The sequence below is a fragment of the Ambystoma mexicanum genome, chromosome 8 (assembly GCF_040938575.1).
Source record: "Ambystoma mexicanum isolate Mex_15411 chromosome 8, UKY_AmexF1_1, whole genome shotgun sequence".
Taxonomy (NCBI): domain Eukaryota; kingdom Metazoa; phylum Chordata; class Amphibia; order Caudata; family Ambystomatidae; genus Ambystoma; species Ambystoma mexicanum.
Window position 1 is genome coordinate 245,924,983 of NC_090929.1, and position 12,361 is coordinate 245,937,343.

The following is a 12,361-nucleotide window of genomic DNA, read 5'->3' on the forward strand; positions in this document are numbered from 1 at the left end:
ACTTGGGTATGAGCGGAATTGAAATCACGTACACATTCTAGTGCTACGCTTCATAAGAAGAAACTGTGTAAACTGCACACATGGAACAGATGCAGCAAACGTAGCCAATCCCCTGGAATGGCAGTACATAGGGATGTGTGAAGTAACTTCTCAGTGAGTCATTGGGTGTGTTACTTGAAAAGAAATGCACAGCTGATTGCAATTTTCAGAAGGCTAGAAGGGTATTTCCTTAACTTACACTCCTGGAAAATAGTATAAGTACCTCGGAATTTGATGCCAGTATATAGCAAATGAGGTGAGAACCATGGAGAATGATTGCAATACCAGCAATACCTAACTGTCACAATTTATTAGACGGTCACTCTCAACTCAGCAAGTTCCTTTCCCCCCAAGCAAGGTTGCGCACACCCAAAGTGCTTATGCAGTCTCAACTTTAGCGAGGCTCCCAACCTATTTCGCTCCACCACAGCAAATATCATCTGTACCACCAATGAGCTAAGAACCAGGCCGGTGTATAGTAAGAATATATATTTATTTAAGGTTTGACAAATAATAATAGCAACCAAATCATAAGCCACCAAATCTGTGGCACAAAACAATGGGCCTCATTCCAAGTTTGGCGGTAGCCTTGATGGTAAAACCGGCAGGCTGCCTGCAAACTTGCAATTGTTTCCGTTGCCCACAAATGGGCAATTACCGGGTCATTACTGCCCTACCAGACCCGGTAATTTCCGGGTAATTTTGCGGGCACCAGGAAAAAGATGCTCCCCATTCCCATTCGGCCCCAGAGGGCCGAATGGGAATGGGGAGATTGGATGCACCGGCACTGTTTATAACAGTGCCGGTGCATCCGACATGCTGTGCTTGTGGGTGCCTTTCTGCCCGCCAGGTCCGACCTGGCAGGCAGAAAGGCACCCGTGTAATGCTAGTGTGTAAAATGCGAGCCAGAATAACATGGCGTCGATGCGCAACCATTTTGAACACTCATCTACCATTGCAGTAATAAAGTCTACGCTTCAACGGGCCTCACAGAATGAACAAGTAGCAGGGAAAACAGGGCAAGGTCACATAGATATTTTGCATGTGGACTGACTACAGAGAATAGTTATTGTATTGACCCGTGAATGACGAATACAGAAGGGGAGTTGGAGTGTGCTGCAGCTGCACAATAAGCGGTCTGGGAATGCAAGCAAGTACAGAAGCGCTTGGTTTTTCCACTTTCAACTGGACTTTTCCATCCTTTGTTTCTTCAACTTGTGATCTGCCTTTCGGCCAAGGGAAGAACACAGTTTGGAGGGGGGGAGGGATGCCCCATAAAGGAGAGGGCATCACGGAAATGTGGTTGTTGGATTTTGAACACCGGGTGTTGCAGTCTCGCTGATAGGGAGGACACTCTGCTTCAGACCCTGTTGACCATAGCAATCGCTTAGCCTACCTGCTGAGGGACTAAGCAGTGTTGTTCGGTGGCCAAGATGAAGTTTTCCTCTGCCTCATGGATCACAGTGATCCAACTTATATTCTAATCTATCTATCTATGTGTACATGTATGTATTAGTGTTTTATTTGTTTATTATTAGTTATTTGAAACTAATAAACAGCATATAATGAGCCATTTTCTATAACCTTATATGTTGTGTTTATCTCTTCCGCTTGTCTGAGTCCAATTATTTGCTATTCCGAGAAGGAGCTGGGGAGACTAAGTGTTTTTGTTCTTCCCTTATAGCCAAATAGACGCAATATAACCCAGAAGCACAACTCATAATTTGCTGGTCCGGGAACTATGGTGCCGGGATGCTTACTTTTACCGTAGTTCCCGGACCGGCAAACTTATAATGAGGCCCAATATCACAATTTCAAATTACTTGCACCAATTGACTGACTTGCATTTCTAATGAATTTACAGATTCTATAACACACAGGTAAAATGTAGAGACTATACATGAAACACACACAGAGGATTTCTTGCACATTAACAATTATGAAATTTGAACAACCCTCAGTAAATGCCTGGGTTGCCACAATGCCCTTCTCTCCCAGCAACCCCCACCCCCAGGCATCAGTTATATATGACACCCTAATTTGAAGGCAATATGCAAAGAGTGGGAATACAGTAGCAGCATTGTTTTGGATTTTTATTAAAAGGCTTGGTTTGACAAATAGACAATGAAAGGCAAAGTCAGGAAAGGAACTCAATGGGAAAATCATTTGGGACTTTTTATTTGCATGAAATGCAGGGCTTTGGAAAAATTGTTTTGGGATGCAAGTAAATACATGGGGAAATTCTGTATATGGAGAGGTCATGCTAGGCCCTGTTGTGAGAGTGACGCTGGCTAATGGTAAGTTCCATGAAAGCCAGTACAAAACAGTGATTTTCGTAATTTGCTGGTCCGGGAACTACGGTACCGGGATGCTTACTTTTACCGTAGTTCCCGGACCGGCAAACTTATAATGAGGCCCAATATCACAATTTTACTAAAACTCCCTTACCTTACATTTATATAACATAGAAAATACTAAACCCCCTGCCCTCCTAGTGTGTTGATGTCCGCGGACCGTGCGCATGTCCGCCGGCGCACATGGTCACCATGAGCACTATCCAAAAACTTAGAGGGTATCTTCCATTATTGTATCAGACAATAAAAACACACACACATATTCAAAAACCACCACATAAATATGTTACATTTACTAAGAAATAAGAAGTGGAAACTGCATATGTAAGACACCAACCATCCACTGAAATCACATTTCCAATATAATGGAATATACCAAAACAAAATAAATAAGCCTTTTACTGAATTACCTCACAGAAGCTGCACAGCAAGAAGCAAGAGCATACTTTCACACCAGTAACAGCAAAAGTTTGTAAAAAAGTAGTAAGTACACTACATTAATTTCATATACGTATACATTATCTGTATTATGTACACTAAAACTAATATATATATATATATATATATATATATATATATATATATATATATATATATATTTTTTTTTTTTTAAACACAGAAATGTCCAGTAATTTGGAATGGCTGGAAGAGAATTTCCCAGGAGATGAAATGAGTGAAGAGAGTGATAATAATGGTACACACAACATTTCTCTATATAATCCAATTAATAACCATTACTTTATATGTCGTTAGCACATTTTTATTTTTAACAGACCAGACAACCAATAAAACTAATATACCAAAAGAGATAATAGAAGATCCTCTCAAATGAATGGAACTGAAAATGGATTTATTACTGCAATACTTCGATCAACTAAAAGAGTGTATTGTGGAGCATATTAAAGAAAACATTAAATATCACTGTCCACATGTATCTGTTCCCCCTCTCCATGTCCCAGCCAACTATCCCCAAACCCCCACCAAGAAAAACGGTACAATTAAACTTCCATCCCTACCTCCCCTCCCATACATCATGTCCAAACCCCTCATTCCCCTGTATTTGTTTCAGTTTCTGCTTCCCCCTCTCTTTCCTAATTTTTCTACTGTTAAAAAATAATAACATTTTAAATGTGTTGTTAGTATATACCTGTGTCTTATTTTTTTTTTTTTAAAGAGGGTCAGGCTGTCCGCGGACAGCACGGCTGTCCGGGGTGTTCTCAATTAACCAACATGGGGGTGTCCTAAGGACATAGTACCTGTTCGTACTGTCCGTAATTAAAATGGAGGTGTCCTTAGAACACAGAAGATGTCTGCCTGTCCGTAATTACCCAAAATGGGGGTCGATGTCCTCAGAACACACACGATGACCGTTTGTCCACAATTAACCCAAATGAGGGAGTCCTAAGGACAACATACCTGTTCGTACTGTTCTTAATTAAAATGGAGGTGTCTTTAGAACACACAATTTGTCTGCCTGTCTGCAATCACCCAAAATAGGGGTGTCCTAATAACACCCCAACTGTTCGCAATATCCGCAACCAGAATGCATATATCCGTGGAACACATATCCCGTCCGCCTGTCTGCAAAGTTTTGACACACATTCATTTTATTCGGGCAGTTCAACATTGTTCGTAGAACACCCGCGCACATGCGCATCACACACTTGGGTCCTACGAACATTGCGCCTCTCTGCATCTGTCCACCGCACATGTGTTGCACTTTTAATTAGTTCGGGGACCTGAACACTGTCCGTAGAGGACTGACGCGCATGCGCACAACTGGCAATGCGCATTTGGTGTCCTGCGGACAGCCGTCCCCTTTGCGAACGTGTCCGCGATGTCATCATGTGACCGCACCCACACTGAGCGTCTGTCCCTATTTCTGGACACTGTCCAGGTCCCCGGACATTTAAAAAGTGCTTTTTGAGCAATCCAAGGTATTGTACAGTAAAAGTTCACCAATGCACATGTCCCAATGTCACAACCGATCTACATACTTTTTGGAACTTTTTGGGCCTGTTCCTAGTGTTTGAAGTGTTCAGGGACGGTGCGGGTTTCCACGAAGCGCGCCCCAGCACCCCTATAAAAGGCTACACCACAGAGCTGATCCTCATTCTACTTAAGCATTTCCAAGATTTACAACAAAAACAATTGCGCAAGTTGCTGTTCTTGGTTCCTAGTTCCTAGTTCCTGGTTATTAACCTTCCAGATGGCATCCCAAATTGCTTCTGCTGCTACTGCCTTGGCATCAGCACTCCCAACCCCTCCACCACCACCACGTCCCTAAGTGGCTGCAGAGGGGAACAGGCATGAGGATGAAGAGGAAATGGATGAAGAGGATGAAGAGGATGAGGTAGTGGAAGTCTCTACTACTAGCACTCATCGTGAGTCTTGGGGGTGGCAGTTATTAACCACCATTGATGGAAAGTCAAAAGCTCAAGCGAACAAGGTGATCTGCACTAAGTGCCACATGCTGCTGAGACGTGGAAAGGCTGGTTCGTATAGCTTTGGTACTACATCAATGAAGTGACACCTAAAGCCATTCCACAGTGGAGCTATTTGTAAGGTTGCACCTTGCAATAAATGTAGTAGGTTGAGTTCCTCTGCAGCAACCTCTGTTTCCACTTCTATCACCACAAAAGACACTTGTGTGGGACAGTTCATCCCTCCAGCTGCCTCACAGGCCATTCATGATGCTGTTGACCCTTACCTTGCGAGGTTCACAATAGTGTTCATGTACTGTGACGCAGTACTCTGCAGGGGGAGAACCTTTGGACTGCTTTCGAGACAGCGGCCAAGGAGCATCAGAAGGTCTGCAACCTACTAAGGCCCACCCTACATCTTCCTCTCTCCACCTGCCCTTTCTCATCCCCATAGTTGGTGTCCCTTCCTTACCCTCCTTTCCCCTGCTTTCCTTTTGTGGCATGTTTAAAAAAATTACAAAAAAATAAAACAGCAAAAAAAACACAAATGCACTGTCTGTGGACAAATCAAAACATCTGAGCTTGGGAGATGAACAATTAAATAGTGTGCCCCATTTCCTCTTTGAGGTTGGCTCTGGCAAGCGCCTTTTTTTTTGCAGATGCTTCAGAAACACCTTTTATTTTCTATTTCATTTGGGTTTTCTTCTTATTTTCCTCCAAAAATCTTCACATTAGCTTCTCCAAAGCAACCCTTATGTTCCAAAACAGCATGGCATTTTCCATAAAGGATAAAGAAATGTCATCTTCCTTAAAGTAATCAATATTACCAGAGTCAATGTTGTCATTGTTGCAAAGCAACATTCCCAATCTAGTCATAAAACCAAACATGCCTTGATTGACTAAGCACCTAGCAACATTTTGCTGAGGACAAAAAACAGAACTATTGTCCCATATTGTCCTAGGTGTCAACCCAGAAAAAGTAACCTTGGCATTTGGAAAGACTTTCAAGATTGCCTGAACCAAATTTTGCAGATCTTGCAACAAAGTAGGGCCACTAACATAACCCAAATGCACAGTACCACAGTGTAGGACAACTACATGTGGACTATGAAACCTAGCCACATCCTGAAAAATGACTAGAATTGCCTGCAAATTCAAATCAAGCAAGGTGCTCCACACCACATCCACTCCTTTTGTGTCAAAATGGTTAGCCACATTCCTAGATTTTGCATACTGCTCCAAACCATTCACAAACATATTTCCAACCACCAATACCTGGACTTTCTGCACCTCAGCCATCTTCACTACACACAGCCTCTCTCAATACGAAGCAGAACCTCAAAACCTGATTGGCTAATCCTCAAAAGACACTCCCACTTCATGCTCGAAAACCCAGGATGTAGCAGGTCCTGTCTGCGAGCAGCTGCGCTGTCCACGGAGCGCATAAGTAGCTCTGAGGGCAGCCCTTCTACTGTTTCCACTGCACTCTCTGCACCATTTCCATTGGCTACTGTTAAGCAGTCACACAATCATCCACCAATCACATCCAAGAACTCTACATCTAACTCTGTCATCACAGATCAGCACTTTAGATGTACTATTGATCACTCTCAGTACAATTTGGCTGTCACTGCAAAGGACCTACAGCAACAACTACTATAAAACGTCCCAAGTTTTCCACGTGCAGAGTCAAGCATATCCACATTCAAGAACACAGACTACAGGTATGAATATGTTCTACACAGTACATGTACACCTCTTCTACAAATACAATAAATCCCGGGAGCATAGGTGAGCGGCAACGTGCGCACCTTGAAAGCAAGATGACACGAAGCAACACAGATTCTATCTCCGGGTCCGTGCTTAGAAACCTCTGGGTGTTTAAGCGTGTTATAAATACCCAACTAAAACGAAATAATTAAGCAACTAAAAAACAAACAATTCCTGCATCACCACCTCGATGACCGCATGCTCTATAAGCTCTTTCATAATGTAAAACAAAATAAATAAAAATATGAACAGAGTAAATGCCACTGACCCTGTATAAACTGTAAAATTAAATCACTGTCATTTCTCCCATCTGCTATGACGAAGTGTCACTTGCAAAGCTTTCAGCCCTCCAAATATTTGTTTACACACACACCTATCTATAAAAATATTGTTTCATATTATAAGATGTGAAAAATAACATTATTATTATGAATACGACTCTCCAGTGTTTTATAAAATTACACGCAGCCAAGATGAGTACATACATCTTCATTCAAGCACACACACAGACAATATCATTAGAAAGGCTCCCAGATCAAACAACACCACTGCCTCTATATTGAATCCTTCTGCTTTATTATCCACACCTTCACAAAGGCATACATTGAATGCTTTAATGTACAAGCTCTGCCATTTACCCTGTAAAAATAGCACAAAATGCATATGATTATTTCTTCTATCTCTTAACATCCATAAACATAACATTAAAAAAAACAAGTGTGCTCTATACTTTTACTATTATACTGATTCAAAAAACATATTCAACTAACAGATTCTAAATAAAATATGCAGGATGCACAAAGGCAAAGAAAAGTGCAAAACAATTTCTATATTAACAAATTTTCTTTTACACTTTGAGTGAACACCAGTCTCCTGAAAAGCAGCAGTGTCTGAAGTACGAACAAGGACTTAGAAGAAACCTACTCTTTCCATACAAAAAAGTAAGTACAAACCTAATATTATGTTCTAACTGTTACTCAAACAATCTAGCATGTTAGGGTTCTAGAAGAAAGAAATATATTAACCCTTTACCATTAGATATAGTATTAGTGCTTCCCCTTGCCAGGTACATACTTTATATTGTCATCTGAAGCCCAGTATAGTAACACACAAATACAAGAATAGCCTTCCCAACTTGATGTACCTGCCCATTGCACAATCACACACCTCCACAATCATACTTGCCATCATACTCAGACACTCATGCACAAAGCATGCATACCCTGCACAACAGTCCTACCCACATTTTATTTTTTTTCTCCAACAGACCCCAAAGGATGCCTACCCAAAAGCAACTCCATAGAAAGCAACGCAGAAGTAGAGCAAATCAAAATAAAAGTGTCCAAAATAAGCATCCATCTCTAGCAGATTTTGCACAAAAAGTTCAAACAAAACAGCTAATACAGTCATTAAGCGAAACAAAACAAGCTTCCAGTACAGAAACTTTTCCTCCTCTATCAAAATGTAAAACCAAACAGAAAGTAATTAACAATATTTCAACTACTACTACTGCTAACACTGGACTTATAAAACTTGATGTAGTGCCAAGTAAGCATACCAAAATAAATGTTTTACAAAAAATGTTCCGCCACAGAGACCTTCAGAACCTTTTAAAAACCGGAGAGAAATCATGCACAACCCTTAAAACCTACCATAGAAAATGAATCCTAGAATCTCTCGTAGACAGTGCAATCCTTCTCAAAAGGAAGTTATTTATTTTAGTTTTAAACAGGATGAAACCACTAACAAAACTAACTACTAAACTACAAAAAAGACTTCTCAATAAATGGAAAATCACCAAAAATGGCTTCTTAAACATCTGTGGAGGTGAATGGAGTCACACCACGAGCACCAAACCATATTTTAATGAAGAAGCATATAAACAAAAGCAAACAAACCCAACTGCCATACATAGCAGTGGACAGGGGTATGAACAACTTAATAACACCATTATGGAACAAGAAACTCTGCTCACAAAAATATCCCCAGAAAACTCAGTATCAACCCCCCAATCTACTGAACCAAAATGTCTAGTCTACAAATGGCCATGCACATCAATGTGTAACATTGCCAAAAAATCTCTCAAATCTTTACACAAGTTCCTCAATCAGTATGTAAAAAGCAAAGACAAATTCTAAATGAAACTACTACAAAATATGGATGCCTGTCGAGTGCGCAAATACACAGGACTACAAGGACATTCATTAGCCTGCATTTCAGCACATATTTGCAAAAGCACCTTCCATCATATCAAAATGATATCAACACATCATTCAACTATAAGAAATCTAGTCCAAAAACTCTACTATGCTAAAAGTCCTGCTTTAGCACTAGCCAACTTAAATAACAATCTTCTACATGGTACAGCCAAACAACTACTCGAAGAAATAGACCACATACAGAGAAAATATTTTGGAATTGAAAGCCACTTACAAAATGAAATAGATGTACAACAAACTAGCAACTACTGAACAAATAGCAACCTTCTATTAAACACATACAAAAAAGAAATATGAAGGTTTAAAAGAACCTCAGCTGAAGTACCAAACCATGTGTGCGTGTGTTGCTGCAGGACTTCTTATAAAAGTAGCACAAAAACTATTGACATAACGTACAAAATAGAAAACAATGAAGATTCAAAATGGTTCCAATTACATCTCTACCTTATAGCAGTAAACAAATACAACATTACTGACCCCTTAATACTTTGCAATTACTGCACTGCAAAACCTGACAACAACCAAACGCCTTCACATGCTATGACAAATAACTTGGAATTATTCCCACTATCAAAACCCCTGCAACAACTACATTTATATGAGAGCATCATAATTCAAACAGTGCACCCATTTCAAGCAATAATACGCATCAAACCAAAAACATCAAAATTACTTCCCTCTGAATTAGTCAAAGGCATTTGTGGCAAAGTAGTTTATTCACCATTAGATCTCACAGAAAATGTACACACTCTAGGAGTTCAACGGCCAATAGATCAATCTTTAATTGTCTTAGTACATGGCGTACCTACAAAAGACAAACAAAATTTGGCAACAACTCGTGGACTTACATAAAGTTAGACACACCCTGCAATATCTAAAAAAACAACAATGAATACTACAAAGAAATTAATATTGAAGAAAACCTGAGAGAAACCATTGAATAATTCAAGAGTCACCATAAACTGGTCAATTTGAACTTCTAAATCCTACTACAGAATCCAATATTTTAGACCATTATACAATTCATCCTTTACACTCTAAAGACACTATAGATGATGCACTTGAAACGTACCGAATGCGACAAGCCAAAGGACCTCCAATCAGCATAAAGGAAAAAAGTATAGAAGCACGGCCTTTCCACTACTCTTTCCTACTGGAAAAGGAGGAACGTACGATGATAGACTCACACAGATAACAGCATCAGATTATCGCTCTCTACAAAATGTATTCTGATGATACTAGATTCAGACAAAACGTGGAATACATATTCCACCTTCTCCTTGAAAGTGATCTAGCAACTCTATACTATGGAGTTGCACACACATTCAAATCAGGTACCCATTTTCAAAATATGTCAGCTATGCAATTATTACAAAAAGTGCAAGAGAAAGATGAGGTTTTACAGTCAAGTATTACAAATCTTTTTCAGCAAACATGCGTGGTACTAAAGAATCCTGGTTCCGACGTCACAGAGATGTACACTGTATGATAAGAAACCTTGGCCCACCCACTTGGTTTGTAACATTAAGTTGTGCAGAATATGCATTGGAAGATTTACATGATTTCCTACGCATAGCAAACAAAAATAAAACAAACATAGATATAAAAACACCAGGAGAACTCTGCTCTCTAGATCCTCTAAATGTATCAAGATATTTCCATCATTGCTTCATTGCTATGCTACACTTTATTTGTAATAAGACTGTTCCTCCCCTCGGAGAAGTTCAACACTTCTTTTGGAGAAAAGAATACCAAGCCAGAGGAGCACCACACATCCACATGCTATTACGGATTAAAGATGCTCCTAAATTTGGTCAGGACAGTGATGCCACTGTTTTGCAGTTCATCCAAAAATGTGTCACTTGTGAAATCCCTTCACAAACAACACATAGTGACCTTCATGCACACATTTTACAATGTCAAAGACACAAATGTGGGAAATATTGTTGTAGCAAATATACAAAAAAGGTAAATACTACACCAAATGCTGCTTTGGCTTCCCTAGACCAGTTTCAACAACAGGTCAACTAAATAACTTCATGTTTTCAGTCAGGCATAGTGTCAAAGGTAAATCACCTAAGAACACATACTACATAAAAAGAACAGAAGAATCAAAATACATCAATGATTACAATGCAATCATTGCCCTCCACTGGAATGCAAACATAGAGGTGCAGTACATTGCAGGCAATTCAACTGCAAGTGCATGATATGTCACAGCCTACTTAACCAAATCAGAGAAAACAGAGCTTCAGGAGCTTTTGGGTGACATAGCATCTGACAAAACACTATCACAGAAATTGTACAGTTTAGGCATAAACATGCTATTTCATAGAGAATGTGGATGCTGTGAAGCACTGACTGTTTAACAAATACTGCTTTGTATGGAAAATCTGACAATATAGTATGGCTAAGTCTTGGTCCTGCTAAATCTAGAAAAAGAGTTCTCAAATCATATGAGGACATAGAAACAATAGCCAAAAATGATCCCAACTGCCAAGACATTTTGAAAAATATTTGACTAAACACATACTACCCAAATAGGACTACCACTTTGGAAACCATGTGTCTCTGCCATGTAGCCCAAAATTTCACGTACAAAAATAATGTTAAACCAGATGTAAAGAAAAATAGATACACAGTAGTAAATTGTGAAGGCAGCTTAGTGAAACTTACCAAAGACAGCTTAATTAATCATATCACATTGTCATTAAAAACTCCTAAACATAAAGAACTGTATTACATGTCCCTGCTATGACTTTTTAAACCATGGAGAAAAGAAGAAGAGTTACTGGATACATATGACTCCTATGAAGACGCTTTCAAAGTAAATGAAAGCACTATAACAGACATAAACCTTACACAGTACCAAACAATGTTGCACAATGAACGGCAACACGAAGAACAACTCCAGGCCCAACTACAAGTGGACACTCCCGACAGTAGTCAACATTCTGTGACGGGAAGCCAAGAACCACTTGAACAGCCACTAATAGCGAATGAGGCAGAACTAGCCATGATAGAAGTATAAAACACCATCAGGGTAATTCATAGAAATTCGCACAAAAGTGGCGCACGCGGCTGGCGCACAGTGTCCCCGTGTGATACACTGCGCCAGCCGCGCGCGAAAAAATCATTTTTATCGCACTGCGAACTCATGGAGTTTAGCCTGCAGCAGCACCAGTTACGCCCCCAAGAACGCCCTCGCGCAAGGAAAAGCCTTCAAAATTCCCAAATCATCGCAAAGGGCTGCGCTAACCCTGGACCAGTTCACAGGGCAGCCAAACAGCAAACGCCAAGCGGGGAACGTGTATTTCAGTGGTTCTCGGGAAGTTTCACACGCGATTGTCCTGGGTACGTGTACATCAGGGGTGCGTGGGAAGTAACACACGCGATTCCATCAGGGCACATGTATTCCAGGCGTGCGCGGGAAGTATCACACGCAAAAACAGCAGGGTACGTGCATTTCAGGGGTGCGCGGGAAGTATCACACGCAATTCCATCAGGGTACGTGTATTCCAGGGGTGCGTGGGAAGTATCACACGCAAAAGCAGCA